The sequence below is a fragment of the Pan troglodytes genome, chromosome 19, assembly GCF_028858775.2.
Source record: "Pan troglodytes isolate AG18354 chromosome 19, NHGRI_mPanTro3-v2.0_pri, whole genome shotgun sequence".
Classification (NCBI taxonomy): domain Eukaryota; kingdom Metazoa; phylum Chordata; class Mammalia; order Primates; family Hominidae; genus Pan; species Pan troglodytes.
In genome coordinates this window covers 25,856,532-25,871,946 of record NC_072417.2, presented here as the reverse complement: position 1 = coordinate 25,871,946, position 15,415 = coordinate 25,856,532, and the positions used below count along the sequence as shown (strand labels likewise).

The 15,415-nt window shown below is 51.5% G+C and overlaps 1 protein-coding gene across 4 annotated transcripts in view; it reads right to left on the bottom strand.

The window, feature by feature from the left end:
• STAT5B (signal transducer and activator of transcription 5B) overlaps positions 1-15,376 on the bottom strand; it is an 88,169-nt gene extending 72,793 nt beyond the window's left edge. Inside the window, exon 1 of one of the 4 annotated variants that reach the window (XM_024350299.3) lies at positions 15,030-15,376. The gene's annotated coding sequence lies outside the window, so the exon portion shown is untranslated. Of the gene's footprint in view, positions 1-3,445; positions 3,608-15,029 lie in introns of those variants that run through there. The other 3 variants (XM_024350300.3, XM_024350296.3, XM_063798574.1) reach the window with 3 other exon arrangements.
• Positions 15,377-15,415: the final 39 nt, after the last annotated feature.

The window sequence follows — 15,415 nt, the reverse complement described above, 5'->3', positions numbered from 1 at the left end:
TGATGGGTGTGACCCAAACTAACAAAAGTAATAAAATGTCATTTCAACTCTGAAACCGTCAAAAGTGAGGGTCTCATTCAACCAACTAAAAATCTAACACCTGTAAATTGCTCTTCTCTTTTGATTAGTAAAAACAGCATAGATTTAGATGTGCATAATCTTCTCCAAACTGACATAGGCTTTTCAGTAGCAGAGGATCATCATTAATAAAACACCCAATGTCAAGATTTTACTTCAAATAAGGCCACTATAATTAACAGTGAATACAATTTTAAAAAGTATTTATCACTCTGATGCTTAGAACTTAAATTTAAGTACAAAAACTGTCTGATCAATGGAAACTAGATTGTTAAGTTTGACTTTCTTATTCCCAGAAATAAGCATAAAACTGTTGTGTTTCCAACACTGCGGGGGAAAAAAAAAAACTTCTGATTTTAGAAGAGTTCTATTCACAAAGCTCAGAATTAAAAACATTTTCTTCCTTTAAATACCACACGTTTGAGGACAGCGATAGTGCAGAGCTAACTTTGAAGCATTATTTTTATTAAGTTGCACAGTTAAAGTATTTTGATACTTTGATATTTTATAGTATCAAAATAAAAGGATATTCTTCTCAAGAGTCCAGTAACCTGGAATTGCCAGATAGCTTTTTAAAAGAATAAGTTTCAAATTATCAGAAAAATCATACAAACTAGGGTTATTTTGCTTCCTTTTGTAGGAATAATGCAGTAATCTGCACTCTTAACAGAAAGGGAAAAAATGTGTCACAGATAGAATGTCCAGAAATCTGAGAATAACTTTATGAGATACAGACATTTTTGTAGGGCACGAAAATAGTTAGGCTTCCTTCGATTCCACCTGTAACCTGCATCTAATCTTGAGCATGTTATTTACCTATCTATAACGTCTTCCTTTTACAATAAGACTACCTGTGTCACCTACCTACATAACAACAAGCCAAATAAACCACAACAAATGGATTCATAATATATAAGCCTAACAAAAATTACAGACAATTTGAATACTAACAATACTATGATTTGAAAAAACTCGACTTAAGTATCAAAAAGTAATAAATGGCAACTTTAGTCTTGATGTGGCTTTTACATATGTAAATGACATAAAAAACAATCAAGAGAGGAAGAAAATGGAGATGAGATGAAAAGTCAGAGCAGGATAGGAAGTGTTGACCAAAATATTTATGTTGTAACACTCCAAACGATGATAGCACATTTTTCTCCTACTATCATACATACTATGAAGTACACACCTTAAATTTCTGAACACAGTCCATATTAATATCCCGTGGGCAAAAAATACAAGCACCAAAAAGGTGAGAACTGATGAGAAGGTGGGATAGTTTACTTAGTTGGGTATACAGCAAAGATTATTTTGTGCAGAGTTTAGCTTCAAGTTATGCAATAACCAAACTGCTGGTGATAGAAATCATCTTTTTTTTTCTGATGGTTTGCTTTACAAAAAAAAAAAAAAAAAAAAACCTCTCCATTCCTTCCCTGTGTCTCAATCTGGAGCTTGAAATTTCATCTTCCAGAGGCTACAGTAGCAAACAAGTCATCTCCTAGATAACGCACTTACCTGACCCAAGGTGTGGACTTGTTTGAATTAAACGTAACAGATACCACAAATTGTCACATAGGAAGTTTTTCTTAAAATCAGCAGCCCCTTCTCTTATTTAGCCATGTCCATTCTAACAACTGTGATCTTCCATGAGATGGAAACTGGTACCCAAATGAATAAACAAAACAACCCAAAGCCTTAAAATAAAATCAATCAATAAGATTCTCCCCATTTGAAGTGATCAGAACCACTCCAATATTTACAGTGTTACAAAATGAAATTTTAAAACATGAAAGGCACACTCAATAAAATACATCCTCACCTAGGAACTCACAGGCAATGAACACAACGCAATATAACATAAGCAAATGGACAACAATAGAATGTTGGGGAGAGAGGCACAGTTCTATTACCTTAATTGAAAGATAACAAAACTATTTGAAATAATGTAGACCCAACAGCTGAAAGCTTATTATGGCCCAGGCGGCTATCCAACAGCTTTGGAAACCTAAGATCCAAGCAGACCATAAACACCACTTGAAGACTGAAAAAAATGACATAAGCCCAAGTATGATATTCAGTGTCACGCTGGCCCTTTCAAAGGGCATTCCCTGAGGACACTGCAGAGAAAATGTATGGAATTGTATCTAGGCAAAGATCTGTATACTGCATGATGCTTTGGGAAGAGCACGAATCTCAGAGTCCTTGAAGTTTCAATCCCTGGATACTCAACAAACAGCCATGTCACCTGAGCAGGCCACTTACTCCACCTATCTGGGCCTCAGTTTCCTCATTTGTACAATAAAAGAATGTGGCATCATCGCTGGGTTCCTTTCCAGCTCTAACATTCTTTGATCCACTTTTGGCACTATTTATTTGATACGAGGTATGGCGGGATCACAGGGACCAAGAAGAAAAGAACTGACTCTGGCTCTTTGGCAAAGAGAGAATCGGTATCTCTTTTAGCCTCTAAAATTCTTGTGCTTTTCATTAATCCCGTCTTTCTAAAAGCTGACACTTGGTTTTCTTCTTTGCCTTTTCCATCACTGCTGGCTACAAGTGTTTGCAACCGCCTCTTGCTCCGTGTGAGTTCTTTCCTCTTTGTTCACCCCGACCATCTTGCCAGATTCCTTTAGCCTCAGACCAGCTTTTGTGATACAACTCCCCTTCCGACTCTCCATATCTACCCCCCGACACCAGGAGCACTTTTAACCCTTTATCCCTGACTAGAAAGAAAAAGCACACTGCATCCCACGGCCACACGCACGAGCCCAGGCCTGGCGGGTCCTGATGTGGGATCCCGCCCCCCAGAGTCTTATCGAAACGTTCGTATTTGTTGTCTTGATTCCTTATAAGGCCCTGTTTCTTGAAGCTTTGCTAATACCCCCCACCGCACCAGGCACCCCCGCAGGCTCATCCCATCCCCGGAGTCCCGGGAACCTCTTTTGAAAGAAAGAAGTTAAAGCAAGGAAGACGGCTGGGGATATTCGGAATTGCAACGTGAAGGTGTGAGGCGGCTGACAGCAGCCCCCTGAGCTCCTAGGGGGTCGGCGCGGGGTCCCCACACACCCACTCGGCACACGCGCACGCAGCCTTTAAAGCGCACGCCCCCCGCGGCGTTCGCAAGTCCCCCTCGCGCACCCCGCATTGCCCTCAGCCTCCCCGGCAGCCAACCCGGACCCCCTCTCCCCGCGCGCGCCCCTCGCCCAGCGCGCAACCACCGCGGCCCGGGAGCGATGGCGGCGGCGCGGCCCTGACGGGCGGCTGAGCGGCTGGAGCGCGGGCCCCGCCCGGGCTGGCTCCCCGGCCTGGCTCCCCGGCCTGGCTCCCCCGGCCCCGGGCCCAGGGCTCGCCCCGCAGCTCCTACCTCGCTCGGCCCCTCGGGCGCCCGCGGCTGCTCCGGCCCAGCTGTCTGGCTTGCCCGCCCGCCCGCTCGCTCCCTCCCTCGGCCGGGCCGCCGCGCGGAGTTGCCTGTGCTGGGTCCCCGCCCGGGGTGACGGCTCCGGCCGCCGACTCTCCTCCCGCCGGGGCCCGCGGGGGCGCGCGCGCCGCTCACGCGCGGAGGCCCAGGGACGCGCGCCGCTGGCAGCCCGCAGCGCGCCCCGCTTCCTGGTTCCGCCCGGCGCGCGCTCGCTAGCCCGCTGTCCTTCGCGCCCCCTCCGCGGCCGCCCTTGAACGACCCGGACCCCCTCGGCGCACCCGAGGTGGCGGCGCGCTCGGCGGGGCCGGTGCCGGCGCCGCGCGCACCCCCTTTCTGCGGCGGTGGGGTGTCTTCCCGGCTCGGCTCCCTAGCCGACCCCGCACCGCAAGCACATGCTGCTTTGTTTGGGTTGGGTCGACCACCACTAGCAGGGCTAGGGCGCACTGTCGTGGTCGTTTTGGTTGGCCCCCTCCGCGGCCTGCCCACCTCCCTCCCTGGGAGCCCAGGCCCGCGTTCCGGGTCCTCTCCCTCCGAGGCCGAGGTCAGAAGTCCACAGGGGCCCCGATCAATAATTATCCTGGGTTTGCCCCCGGGAGGGCGTCTCAGCCAGGGCTCCTGCCGCCTGCATGGGCACGGCAGGAGTTCACATTCGCCCAGGCCGAATTCACCTGTCCGTGTTCCAGGGTGAACCTACGGGGGACGGGGCGCCTGGGGCCGGTTCCCTTCCTGGGAAAATCTGGCTGGCTCCCACCAGTCAGAGCTGCGGGAGGGACTGCTCTCTCTAGAGAAGAAAGAATAAACAGGGTCATCTGTAGGATCCAGGGGAAGGGGGTCCCCCAGATCCTTTCCACGTGCTGAGGAGGGGGTTGCGGTTGTGGAAAGCCAGGCTGAGTCACCCACTCTCCTTTCCTCTGCTACGTCTATCTCCCGGAGCTGGCCAGCGGTTTCCCTGGCAACCCTCCAAGGGCTAGCACTAAAGCAAGACATAGGAAAGCTCCAGAAGCCAAGCTGCAGGGGCCAAAAGAGAGAGAAGGACCCCTCCCGCCCCCACTCAGACACACAGAGCTCCCCTGTGTGTATGCAAAACGTTCATGTCCAGAGATGGCCCAGAGCTGCAAGTTCTCCCATAGTCCTCCCTGGGCAGCTCTTTCCAGCGGCCTTCTCTTCACTCCCAGAATGACACCAGCCACAAAGGTCTCCAGCTGGTCAAAAAAACCCTTCTCCGCTACCCAGGCCACTGCTCCAGTCCCATACTCTGGGCCAACACCTGGCACAGTGCTTTGCACAGAGTAGGTTCAGGGAGCTTGGAGGCCAGAGAAGGAAGCAGGAAGCAGGATGGATGCGCCAACCAACCCCGAGCTCTCTGGCAACCTCCCTGACAGTTACTGCCCATGATGTTTTGACACTCAGGTGCTCCATGTTCTCCATATTTCTCTTTTTTCTTTTCTTTTTTTCTTTTTTTTTCTTTTTTTTTTTTTTTTTTTTGAGACAGAGTCTCTCTCTGTTACCCAGGCTGGAGTGCAATGGTGCCGTCTCAGCTCACGGCAACCTCCACCTCCTGGGTTCAAGTGATTCTCCTTCCTCAGCCTCCTGAGTAGCTGGGATTACAGGCGCACACCACCACATCCGGCTAATTTTTGTATTTTTTTAGTAGAGATGGGGTTTCACCATGTTGGCCAGGCTGGTCTCGAACTCCTGACCTCGTAATCTGCCCGCCTCAGCCTCCCAAAGTGCTGGGATTACAGGCATCAGCCACCGCACCTGACCCATGTTTCTCTTTCTTGTGAGCTTTCATCCCTGCACACATGCTATTCCCTCTGCCTGGAATGTCCTGCCTTCTTGATGTCTGCCCTTCCGTGACATTTGCTTCAGGCAGCATGACCTCCCTCCTTGTTTCCCACCGCGTTATTCATGCCTCTATTACAGCACTTCTTGTGTTGAAGGACAATTTCATGTTTTCATGTTTCTGTCTCCATCCCCAAGGGCAGACACAATATGCTATTCACTTTTAAATCCTCCTACTCGTGTTCAAGCCCAGAACAGACACTCAATAAATATTTTTGGAACAAATCCTATGCTCTAGGAATGCAAATGGAGGTTACAAGGACTATGCAGTCATTAAGAGGACAGGGTCTAGCCCGGTGTGGCGACACACACCTGTGGTCCCAGCTACTGAGGAGGCTAAGGTGGGAGGATCACTTGAGCCTGGGAGGATCACTTGAGCCTGGGAGGTCAAGGGTGTGATGATTTTTTTTTTTTTTTTTTTGGAGACAGAGTCTCACAGAAAAAGGTCTCATGGTGTGGTGGCACAATCACAGCTCAAGGCAACCTCCTGGGCTCAAGCAATCCTCCTGCCTCAGCCTTATGAGTAACTGGGACCACAGACGTGCACCACTACTCCCAGATTAATTTTTTAAAATTATTTATAGGCCGGGCACGGTGGCTCATGCCTGTAGTCCCAGCACTTTGGGAAGCCAAGGTGGGTGGATCACGAGGTCAGGTGTTCCAGACCAGCCTGGCCAATATGGTGAAACCCTGTCTCTACTAAAAATACAAAAATTAGCTGGACGTGGTGGTGCGCGCCTGTAGTCCCAGCTACTGGGGAGGCTGAGGCAGGAGAATTGCTTGAACCCGAGAGGCGGAGGTTGCAGTGAGCCGAGATCGCGAAACTGCACTCTAGCCTGGGGCGACAGAGTGAGACTCCATCTCAAAAATATATATATATATTTGTAAAGACAGGGTCTCACTATATTGCCTGGGCTGTTCAAGAACTTATGGCTCAAGCAACCCTCCCTCCTCAGCCTCCCAAAGTGCTGGAATTACATTTGTGAGCCACTGTGCCCAGCCTGAAGCTGTAGTGAGCCATGATTGTGCCACTGCTCTCCAGCCTGGGCGACAGAGTGAGACCTGTCTCAAAAAAAAAAAAAAAAAAAAAGTACAGGTTCTCAAACCAGACTCTGTCAATTCCTTGAGCCAGGTAATCTTGAGTGTGTTTTCCTCTATCTTCTCGTTTGTAATGTGGTGATAGAGACAGTACCTACCTCATCGGGTTGCGGGAAATAAGTGTTTACTACATGTAAAGTGCTTCACTGTAAAGCACTGTATAGCGGTTAACTACTACTGTGGTGTTTAGTAGCAGCTAAGATGAATACTCCTCTTCCCAAGACCGGCGGTCTAGGACTCAAGCCAGCTGGTTTGTGGCAGCCACAGGGCGCTAGTTTAAATGTCCTAAAGGGGGCCGGGCGCGGTGGCTCACGCCTGTAATCCCAGCACTTTAGGAGGCCGAGGCGGGTGGATCACCTGAGATCGGGAGTTCGAGACCAGCCTAACCAACATGGAGAAACCCCGTCTTTACTAAAAATACAAAATTAGCTGGGCATGGTGGTGCCATTACAGGATTACATGCCTGTAATCCCAGCTACTTGGGAGGCTGAGGCAGGAGAATCACTTGAAACTGGGAGGCGGAGGTTGCGGTGAGCCAAGATCACACCATTGCACTCCAGCCTGGGCAGCAAGAGCGAAACTCCATCTCAGAAAAAAAAAAAAAATGTCCTGAAGGGTGGGTGGGAATGCCTCTTGATTCTTGCAGCTCTAGGCACATCTCTGACTGATGGTCACCAGGCACCAAGCTAGACCTGGCTGGGTGTGTGTGCACAGATGCCGAGGACAGAATGTTCTGGGTCACTACCTCAGCAAAACAGAATGTTGTCATCCTGGGATGGGAAGGCCTGACACCTGCTTCTCTGCTTGACAGTTCTGATGGGGTGAGACCCTCTTCTTCTAGGCTCGGGGACATATTCCCTTAAATTGAGGGGACACCAGACTTAAGACATGACAGAAAGAAAGAAACTGAACAGGAAGCTAGGATCCTGAAAGACCCCACAGTCCAACCCATAAGGAATGACCCAAGAAGGTACCTGGAGATGCAGCAATGTCCACTGGAGGGTCTCATCCCTTAGTGCACCAGCCTGACCCAGGAGAGAGGCTTGGGGGAAGAGCCTGGGGGTCTAGTCCACAGCCCTTGTCCATGCATGCCCCTGCTCCCATCCTACAGCCTCCTCCCTTCTCTCTCTCATAGATGAACACATGGCTTTCAGAGGGGGCAGCTTCCCTGCTTCACATCCTCCCTCACTCCTGCCCCAGAGATCATGAGGCCATTTTCTGGGAACGTCATTGAAGCCACAACCACGATCCCCTCTGGCCAGAAACCAGAGGCCTTCGTTATTGTGGCTTCCCTCCTGCATCCCAGGAGTCAGGCTGACCCTGGGCGACCACCGGCCACACATTTGCTAAGAAAGGGCACTGTGGGAATGTCCCTTTTTCCCTGTGGGGATGAATCCTTCCATAGGGGGATAGGTCAGTACAGGACCCTGGAGCCATGTGGAGAAGGTATAGGATGCTCAACAGAAAAGAAGGCGGGGATGCCAGATCTCCAAGGCCTCAGAATGGCGTGGCCTCGGTTTGGAATGGGCTCTGCAGTTTCGGAGGGCTCTGTCAGTGCCCCTGCTTACTTCTGCCAGAGCATTGGTGGTGAAAAGTTAGATATGGTTCTAAATCCCAGCTCTGCTAACTTACTAGCTGTTGGCCGGGCGCGGTGGCTCACACTTGTAATCCCAGCACTTTGGGAGGCCGAGGCGGGTGGGTCAGGAGGTCAGGCGATCGAGACCATCCTGGCTAACACGGTGAAACCCTGACTCTACTAAAAATACCAAAAATTAGCCTGGCGTGGTGGCGGGTGCCTGTAGTCCCAGCTACTCGGGAGGCTGAGCCAGGAGAATGGCATGAACCCAGGAGGCTGAGGTTGCAGTGAGCCGAAATCGCGCCACTGCACTCCAGCCTGGGCGACAGAGCAAGATTCCGTCTCAAAAAAAAAAACAAAAACAAACAAAAAAAAAACTAGCTGTGTGACTTTGGTCTAGGTACTTAATGTCTCTGAGGATCTCAGTTTCCCATCACGTGTAAATCATAGTTAGGAGGTAAAGTGTAATATATGTTTTAAATCCACAGAATCCTTCTGTGCATTTAAATGCACAAAAGACCCTAGCAACTGTTGTTGCCCCTCCAGAAGGGCCCTGGGGGACAGGAAAGGGCAGAGACTAACTTTCCACCACATACCCTTTTGAATCTTTTGTTACAAAATACATATATCATGTGCAGATGCTCCCTATTAAAACATTAGTAAAATAGACAGTTTTTTTAAAGGAAAAAGGAGAGTATTTGTGAAGGCAACTAAGCACTGTGCCTGGCACTTGATAAAAAAGCATTTTCTCTCTTTCTTTCCCTCAGCCTAATCCCAGCCAGTGTGCTGGCCAGGAGAGAGCTGGTGCTTTGTCACATGGAGGGGAGGGGAGAGGACGGGAGCGATGGATGTGCAGGTGCATGGAGGACTCGCCACCCGGAGAGTCTCACACACCTGCTCTCAGTCTTGCTCCTGTGTGCCTCACCAATCTGGGCTCCCTTCCAGCCAGAGCTAAAGGCTAAAGGGTGGGCTCTCTGGAAAGGCCAAGGATCCCCCGACCCCGCCTCTTGGGACAGGGTCACTGGGCTCTCTCCACCCAGAGTCCTGGGGGATGCAGCATTATCCAGGGAGGGTGGGGCGGACGCAGAGGAGGGAGCAGAGTGCCACTGCAGCCAGTATCTTGCTGGCTTGCCGGGCAGGTTAAGAACTCAAAATTCAGCCCAGCACCAGGCAAAGATGAGGCTGCTGCTGCCACTGTGCGTGGAAAAGCAGCTCAGTGGGACCAGAGCAGGCAGAGGTCAGGGCAGCAGGGGGAGAGTCTTCTAGGAACCATGGTGGGGGTGGTCAGTGAACAGGGGGCTGCCCTGAACCGTCAAAGCTCCGGAAGTTCTGTGCTGTTTTAGGGGCCTTCATTAATCCAACAGATATTTATGAAGGCTCTATTGTGGACAAGCAGTGGGACATAGCCCTTTAGGCAATGTGTTAGGGCCATAAGAAGGGGCCTGTAATACAGATGGGATTGAAGGGCAGAGGAAAAAACACCCAGCTCTACTGGCCAAGGCCTCTGAGCACCTACAATGCACCAGCCACTGTGACTGAGTCTTTTTTTTTTAGACAGAGTCTCGCTCTGTCACCCAGGCTGGAGTGCAGTGGTGCGATCTCATCTCACTGCCACCTCTGCCTCCCAGGTTCAAGTGATTCTCCTGCCTCAGCCTCCCAAATAGCTGGGATTACAGGCATCTGCCACCACACCTGGCTAATTTTTTTATTTTTAATAGAGACAAGGTTTCACCATGCTGAGTCTGTGCTGGCTTGGTCAGGCTGGCCTCAAACTCCTGACCTCAGGTGATCCACCTGCCTCAGCCTCCCAAAGTGCTAGGATTACAGGCTTGAGCCACCGCACCGGGCCTGTGACTGGGTCTTAACAGAAATCCCAGCAGTGGGTCTTGCTATTTCTTTACAAGTGAGGATGCTTAGATCCAAGAGGCAGACTCACTCACTCACTCAAGATCCTACAGCAGAGCCAGGGTCTGCACCAGGACCTTATGACTCCAAAGCCTTTGTGTTTTCCTCTAGGCCACACTAACCCTAGGAAAGATGAGGCCAATTTCACCAGGTGGCCAAGGGAGGAATGACATTCCAGGTAGATGGAATGAAAGGGGCTAGTGCTTGGAGTTGAGAGGTCAGCGTAAGGGGAAAAGCCTGGCCGAAGCACTTTTTTGAGGCTTGGAGCAAGGAAGATGTGGGTAGATCTGAGACTTAAGAAACGAAGAAACAATGAGAAACAGATTCTACAGAAAGGAACCCCCTCCAGTCATAACAAAGGAAAGTGGCAGAGTACTGGGAGGTGTCGTGGAAGATACTCAGCCCCCTCGCACACAACCCCCAGAGGGCTTGAGGTTGGGTACTGGGCTGGCCAAGGCACAAAAGATTTCTTGTTGGGCTGGAAGGAGGAGAAACTAGCTCAGCGGGAAGAGCGGCCTGATAGTCATCATGGATGAGGATGAGAAGCCAGGCTTGACCCAGGGCTGCCCAGGACAGTGCCAATTCCACTCAGCTGCCTGGCTCTGTGTGCCCTCTCTCCTCTCTCCAGGCTCCTGGGCCTGGCCCTGCAATGAGGGGGCTGCAAAGGGTGGGCTCCTCCTGCCCACCTGACTGGCTGGGAAATGTGAACCTGGCACAGACTCTGCATCCTCTTCTCTTCGTCCAGAAAGAAACCGGCCTACAAGCCTCTCCCCCAGGGCAGGCAGGCTGGGCAGCTGGGCAGAGGAAGCAGGACTCCTCTCCTACCCACCCTGTCCAGCCCCACACCCTTCCCCTCATGCTATTCCCAGAAACAGAGGACAGTCACTATGCCTCAGGCAGGATGGCCTTGTGTTCTCTTGGTGACTTCACTGTAAAGTGACTTCCCTGAAGAGTGGTGGATAGGGGACAGCGGCAGGAACGGGCTTCACCCAAGCTCCGGCAGCTCCTTCCCTTCCCCCAGATTTGCACAGAAGTCCTCACCCTGTGCATATAAACACACACCCTCCCTAGGTCCTGATCTGTCTTCTTGGACAAGAATGGGGGTGGCATTTCTATAGGGAGGTACCAGGGCCTGGCCTCAGAGGTGGGGTATACTCTGAGCATGGGCCCATGACCCCACTTCTAGAAGCCTTCTCCGGTGGGGGCTGGAGTGCAGGTAGGCTGTCCAAGCAGAGGCAAGGTGGGGGTGAAACAGGATGTTTAAGTGCTCCAGGGCTTCTCCCCTTTGCCGCAGGGTGAAAAGATACTTCCTAGAAAGCCTCCAGCTTTCTTGGGAAGGCCCTTCACCCCTACCCCACCTCCCCTCTGGCTCCCATGTAACAGGAACTCTCCTTGAAGAAGGGACTTGGAGCACAGGAAACAAAGGCATCTCTGTACCACCTCCCTCCACCCCCCAAGGAAGGTCAAGTCAAGGTGACCTCAATCTGTTCTCCCCAGGGTAGGGGCATGGGCAGACCTGATCGTCAAGGGCAAGGCAGAAAGGGGACCTGGGATAATTCTTTCTCTCTCCCTCTTTTTTTTTTTTTTTTTCTTTTTGTGATGGAGTTTCGCTTTTGTTGCCCAGGCTGGAGTGCAACGGCGTGATCTCAGCTAACTGCAACCTCCACCTCCCTGGTTCAAGTGATTATCCTGCCTCAGCGTCCTGAGTAGCTGGGATTATAGGCATGCACCACCACGCCCAGCTAATTTTTGGATTTTTAGTAGAGACGGGGTTTCACCATATTGGCCAGGCTGGTCTCGAACTCCTGACCTCAGGTGATGCACCCGCCTCAGCCTCCCAAAGTGCTGGGACTACAGGCGTGAGCCACCATGCCCGGCCCTTTGGGATAATTCTCTTAATCCATAAACTCAAACCCACCTTCATGTAAGTGTGCACAGAGCACACTGTCCCATTCAATAGAGCAGGGGTGTAGGCTGGGCGAGAATGGAGGTGCCATGCTCCGCACCGCAGAAAAATGGTGGGCTAGCCCAGCCCAGGGAGGCCTCTTCACTCTGCCGGTGTGTGCTGGGCTTGGGGAAGCTTAGAAAGGTTATACTGAGACCCTGCCCACAAGGCCCGGCAACTTGGATCCTGGTGCCATCTGTGCACTTACTGGCCAGACAGCTTTGGGCAGGTTTCTTTCATGGACTAATCAAAGGGTGTGATTCTGGCCCTGACTGCCTTCAAGGTTATTGAAAGGATCCGTTGAGTTGAAGAGCACAACCATGTCTGTACACAAATGTGCCTTGATGTAGTTCAGGATACGAATATAGTGTGCCAACTGAAGCCTAGGCTGCAGACTATTATTATTCCTAATAAAATATAGGAGGTCTTCTTTTGGAGAATATATTGCTTTTTATTCTTTTCTTTTCTTTTTTTTTTTTGAGACAGAGTCTGACTCTGTTGCCCAGGCTGGAGTACAGTGGTATGATCTCGGCTCACTGCAACCTCCGCCTCCTGTGTTCAAGAGATTCTTGTGCCTCAGCCTCCCGAGTAGCTGGGATTACAGGTGCGTGACACCACGCCCGGCTAATTGTTTTGTATTTTTAGTAGACACGAGGTTTCACCATGTTGGTCAGACTGGTCTCAAACTCCTGGCCTCAAGTGATCCTCCCACCTCAGCCTCCCAAAGTGCTGGGATTACAGGCGTGAGCCACTGCACCTAGCCTGGGGAATTTATTTCTGTAAGATTTCTAAAATCCTTCCTCACTCCCCATCTAATACTGTGACTTGGATTTGGGGGTGAAGAGCAGTTAGGGGCAAGGAGGCCAGCCTCGGACCGCAGCTCAGTCAGACCCTTGACAGTTTCTGATCTTCCTGAACCCCCATCCCGTGGCCTCAGTTTTCTCCTCCACAGCCTGGTTCCCCAAAATCACCAGGGCACTTTGTGGTGGGAAATCACCCACACAAGGGGACAAACAAGGGGACTGAAAGCAAAAAGAAACCCCAAATTTGACATTTCTGGGTAGTTGTGTTATCTGGAGCCACGACTACAGTCACCTCTTCCCAACCCAACTCTGACACCCTTCCCTCTACTCCCTTGGGTGCCCTTTGCCCATCCTGGGAAAGTTCCATAGCTCCTCCTCCTCCCCACTGCATCTCAAAGGGAGAACAGGCACGAAGAAATGGAGAGAAACCCAGACAGAATCAGAGAACCAGATGGAGACCTAATGAGACAAGGGAGAGACACAGAGAGAATAAAAGCCAGAGTGGGGGCCGGGCATGGTAGCTGATGCCTGTAATTCCAGCACTTTGGGAGGCCGAGGCGGGTGGATCACCTGAGGTCGGGAGTTCGAGACCAGCCTGACCAACATGGAGAAACACCGCCTCTACTAAAAATACTAAATTAGAAATACAAAATTAGCCAGGAGTGGTGGCACATGCCTGTAATCCCAGCTACTCGGGAGGCTGAGGTAGGAGAATCGCTTGAACCTTGGAGGTGGAGGTTGCTGTGAGCCAAGATCACGCCATTGCACTCCAGTCTGGGCAACGAGAGTGAAACTCCATCTCAGAAAAAAAAAAAAAAAAAATCCCAGAGAGGGAAATGTGCAATGAAAGACACAGATATTCGGGGCCTTACAGTCAGAGACCAAATGAGGGATGGTCAACCAAGGGCACAGCCACTGGGCACAGGGTCAGGGTGGGAGGCACGGGAGGGCTCTGAAAACACAGCCACACACCCTTTTAGGCCCATCCTTCCCATTCTGTACTCTGGCACCTCAATGCCAGCTTTTTAGGACCTAGGACTACCCACATTAAAGCCAAGCCCGGCCCAACCAAGACAGATGTTTGGTGGGTGGGGCTGCCTGCTGGAGCAACAGGCCTCTGCAGGCCCTGGAGGAGAAGTCTAGAGAGGTGGCTGCCTGGAAGAGAGCAGGCAGGACCCCCTCTCTTAAGCAGGCACTCCCACCCCATCAGGTGCCCAGATGTCAGTGCATGGCAAGGGTGGCCCTCTGCCCTCCAGACCTGGGTGAGAGGACTTGAAAACCTGAGGAATCTGCTCCCATCAACTGACTTCCACACCTGCCTGAAGGGAACTGCTGGAGGGCACAGGTGCCAAGTGGGACCCACCCAAATGTGGCAATGGGTTTGTATCCAGCCACCGACAGGCTGCATGACGGTGGCAAAGTCACTTCCCCTCTCTGGCCTTTGTTTTTCCACTTGTAAAATCATCTTTATGGTCACTTCCAGCTGTGGCACTTGGCTTTCATTCCAGTTGACCCCCTAGCTCTGTGTCTGACCCTCCCCTGCCAAATCCATTGCTCAGAGTGGGAAAGGAGAGGAGAGGGACTATACTTCCTCCTCCCTGGGGCCCCCTGCAGAGCATCTGGGAAGCAAGGCTTCCCTACATCCTCCATGCACCCCCTTAGAGTTTTCAATTCCTTTCCTCGTGATCCTGCCAACTAAGACACTGTGACCACACAGAGAAGGTGGGGAGAACGCAGACATTTTGGCTTCTGCAGCTTTGAAGTTCTTTTTTTTTTTTTTCCTCTGAAGTTAAAAGAATGAAACTGGGAGAGGTAGTAAGGGGCAAGAAAGGAGAGTGGAAATGGAGAGAAAAGGGCAGCTCTGAGAAGCAGCTGGGGAGGGAGGCAGATGAGAATGCACCCCCCCCACCAACAGAACATGCAGTCTTGGCCCAGCTGTGCTGTGAGTGGGCAGCTGGGCTGGCCCCTCCTCTGGTGCTGCCAACCCGCTGCCAGGCAGAGGGGAGGCCCAGAGGAGAGGGAAGCTGGGCAAAGGGGATGGAAGGCGTCCAGCCCGACCTTACCAAACCCCTTGGGCCTCGTGGGAAGGGGCCTCTTGGAGAGGGGGACTGAGGCTCTAGACAGGATGTTCACGGCTGTGGCAAGGCCTGTAGAGAGTTTCGAAGTTAGGAGGACTCAAGACGGTCCCTCCCTGGACTTTTCTGAAGGTAGAACCAGCCTCATAAGTAACTAGGCTGGGTGAACGGGGGCGCTGGCTAGTTTATGGATCACAGTCGGCTGGTGAGGCCACGTGCCCACTGTGTGGCCCTGGGTGGCCCCGGGCAAGCCCCTTTCCCTCTCAGGACTTCCATTTCTTACCTGCAAAATTGTGGAGGGGGGAGGGCTGAAACACATGACTGCCAAGATTCTTTCCAGTTCCTCCGTCAGGGTTGAGTTTAGATGGCCGGAGTAAAAGAAGGAGGGAGGTGCTGCGGTGGTGGGGGTGATCTTGGCTTCACTAGAATCCCCAGTTCTTCCCCTCCCTACAGTTTTGTCTCTGAGGTCACAAAACCTGTGGCCCCCAAGACACACATGCGCACACACGCGCGTGCACACACACACCCCACACATTTATTTTTTAATCTAGGGGCTCAAAAGATGACACGCGCCAGAGCTGGAAGGCGTCGCCAATTGGTCCACTTTTCCCTCCTCCCTTTTTGCGGATGAGAAAACTGAGGCCCAGGTTTGGGATTTCCAGAGCCCGG